The sequence below is a fragment of the Bemisia tabaci genome, chromosome 6, assembly GCF_918797505.1.
Source record: "Bemisia tabaci chromosome 6, PGI_BMITA_v3".
In the NCBI taxonomy this organism is placed as follows: domain Eukaryota; kingdom Metazoa; phylum Arthropoda; class Insecta; order Hemiptera; family Aleyrodidae; genus Bemisia; species Bemisia tabaci.
Genome location: NC_092798.1, coordinates 52,200,826 through 52,204,399, shown reverse-complemented (window position 1 = coordinate 52,204,399; position 3,574 = coordinate 52,200,826).

Sequence of the window (3,574 nt, the reverse complement as noted above, 5' to 3'; positions counted from 1 at the left end):
CTTGAAAGGTATTTTCATGCGCTACTATTTCAAAGTTTTTTGTGACCCTTAAAGATACAAATGGACGTATTTCTGCCCAACGGAACTATTTGCATTATACGTGAGCTCTGTTACGCATGCATTCTTATAGGTCCCAGAGCTCATGTCTTAATGCACATAGTTCCGTTTGACAGAAGTAGTCCAAATGCTCCGTAGTTTCCTTATGGTCATGTTCTTATTGTCAAGATTATTAAAGTGAAAATCTGATACTTGCTTTAATGTCTCCAGCGTGACTTTCTCGACGCAAGAACTTAGTATTTACTAAAAGATCCCGCACAATTCGGGGGGGGGGGGGGGGTTTGGATGTAGAAATGCGGGCACTTGTGCTTGTTGATTTTCAAAGGAGTAAAAAAAAAGACCTTAATACTAAATGGAAACTTATACTTTTTTATTCATTCATTCATTTATTTTTTTTTTGTCCGGAGTTTCAACGTCTCGACATTTAGAACGATTTCGCGGAACGTCAAACTATGTTACAATTTCTTACTGTGTAGCTCATTCTTACGATTTTTTTTAGTAACACTGGTTTTGTCTTCGCGACTATCGAAAGTCAGCAAGTGTTGTTTGCGTTTAGTTGTTGTTTTTCTTTTTTTTTTTTTTTTCTTCTTTTTTTTTCCCCAATTCGTTTTTTAGGTACTCTCATCATGAATCCCTTTCTCTCGCCGGGTTGGATTTACAGCTTTTTCTCAAGTTGCTGCGCTCTAGCCACTGGGCTTTTTGGGCCCTTGGCCCCCACAAAATGGTTTCAGCCACGCTTATGGCTGACTACAATGTTGACAATCTCTTCGACGCCCTGTGCTTCCTATCCAGTGTAACGTTCATCCATCGGAGTTTCATCTCTTTCGAGCGGACGAATTAAGATCAAGTCACAAGGATGAAGGAGATTTAAAGTCGCTGCTTTTTCTCATCCAAGATCGGCTACATTCGCCCCCTCAAATTCAAAATGAACAATTAAAAAGTATTTGATTTTAAGTATTTACAATTCAAGTTATACACTCAAGAGCGCTATGTTTATTGCGTCACGCGTTCTTTACCTACGGAATTCATCATGCCTTTTAAGAACCTCGACTCATTTAACGTGTTACTGATACATCATTCAAGATGTCAAGGACAGTAACCCCTTTCTTCCACATCCACACGATAAATTCACTTTTAGAATGAAGTTGAACTCTGTGCCCTAAACGGACCAACACATCAGTATTTTGATGCAATTTTTTTTTCAAATTGCGAACTGTTCCTAATATGCACTCAATACAAATAACATGATTCATGTTTTCTAGCAACATTCTTTTCATTTGTTCAAAGGCCACGCAATTTCGGGGCAGAGTACTTTACACGAACTACATCTCTGATGCTTTGGGGCGACCTTTTCCCTTCTTACGGCGCTAACAGTTTCGGCTGAGCACTAAATGTGAATCACATTAATGGTGTATTTGTTAATATTTGTTTTTGCTGCACCGATAAAAACAAGTTTCGATTTTATCGAATTGCCGAAATTCCTCAAAGCTGATTCTCGTTTGGCTTAAGTACCGAAATATCGCCCAGAACTTCAGATCTCTTATGACCTTAAGTAAATACTTACGATTGATCTCTACTGCAAGTTGATGGTACGACGGAGAGTGCCGAGTTAATAAAATTGTCCAACGTCTGCGTTTCATAACCGGTTTGCCGGGGATCATCCCCGTAATCGCCGAATGCATCAGACAGGATTGTAACTTCGGCAAGAAAATAAATCATTCCAGATGTCAAAACCACACGAAAAGGCACCTGCAGATTTCCAGAACGCAGTGTTTCAAACATCTGAGCACTTGAAAGCTTTTAAAGTTTCAATTTTTAAGCAAAACTCTCAAGTGTTTTGGGGGTCTACAATGAATACATCCACGGCACCCCAAAATTTACAGCATTGAAGATCAAGAAGCTACCTGTACTCTGATTGGTGAACAGGTATGAACGCTCACTAGAGGAAGTAACTCTAGAAGTATATCTGCACAATTGAAGGCGCCCCAAGTTATGCATGCCAGCGTGAGGATATCATGTCCCTCGGACAATGAGTCAAATCTGCGCTATCAGCGTCTCCAGCCAGTCCTGATTTTTTTAATTTGGAGATTATTGTCGCTCAGTCACCGCGGGGCCTCATCTTAAAAATGTTCCATCTACCATCAAATTCCTGAAAATGAACTTGTCTCTGGTCTGGAGTCCGAAAACAACTTTGTCAGCAGTTACTCTCTGGAGTGAATATGCATCGACCAACAGCGAGTGAATGTGTCATCCGTTTTTGAAGATCCTACTGATGCCGACGAAGTACAAGTTGCGATCGAAATTGGTACTCTTCACCAAATAGCAGCAAGTTTTGTACATTTTTTTTCTTCACCGGCCCAGGAACTTGGCCAGCGCTCACTGTTGACTTTGATGTGAATTCAGTAAGGCTACGGATACCGTCATACCGCTGATTCGCAGCTGATAATACGAATCTGCAATGACTCCTACGTACTCAAATCCCTGAAAAGAAGACACCAAAGGGAAGATGACTCATTTCAGCCTTACGATGAATTTTTGGCGAATTTTACGCAAATGGTCTTGTAACCATCGGACCAATTTATTGTACTGATTGATCTTCCTTCAAAGGCAAATACTAAGGCAGTTGATATGCGATTGCAGCTCTGAACTATTGCGCAAATGAAAATTTCTTACCATCTAATTAAAATGATCTTTCGACTAAATTTGAAAAATTAGTGCAAACTGTCACGAGAATGCTCGCGATCTTCGTTGGTGCATCACGCAGGTTCAGCCATTACTTAAAGGTGCTAATTCGACGATCTATCATTCACAGAGTTAGCAAAAATCTCTTACACTAGCTATAGGCATCTACCCGCATCATCTTTTTGGTGACATATGCCTTGAACTGCTTTTCTCGGCTCCAGCCGCAGATCCAGTGATCGCACCATACTCTACGCTAGAAATGAGACACCAAAAATTCAGTCCGTTCTGATTGCTGAAATGGAAAACCTGAAGGAGTCATCTCCTTTTTCTCCAAAAAGCGATTATAGATGTTATCTTACATCAACTGCTGCTGAACCTGTCAGTACCGCCACAAACTCATTATTGCTAAGGAGAGTTATTGCGCAAAAGTATGGCCAGGAAGATGGTGCCGAGACGGTGACTTTCCATAGACCAGGGCAGAAAACTATTAGAAAAGATTATTTTGGACTTGTTGAAAAAATTTTCCCAGATTAAGAGGGGATATGAAGAACAATGATGTGAAAGATTACATGAAGTGAAACATTCTTGTGGATTGGAAATATTGTTGCAGCTTGTGGGCGAAAGGTCGCGACGGTGCGGCCCGGCGGCGAGAACTCCGGGGATTTTGTCTTCAAGATTAATAACGGCGGTAGGATAAATTAATTCAATTGTGTAAAAAGCTTGTGCATCGTAAATTTGCACGGAAGTCATTCGATAGGACCGCATCGGCCAACTCGGAGGACTTCTCGAGTCAACTTACGATGTACAAGTTTTTATTTGTCTATAATTGTATTGT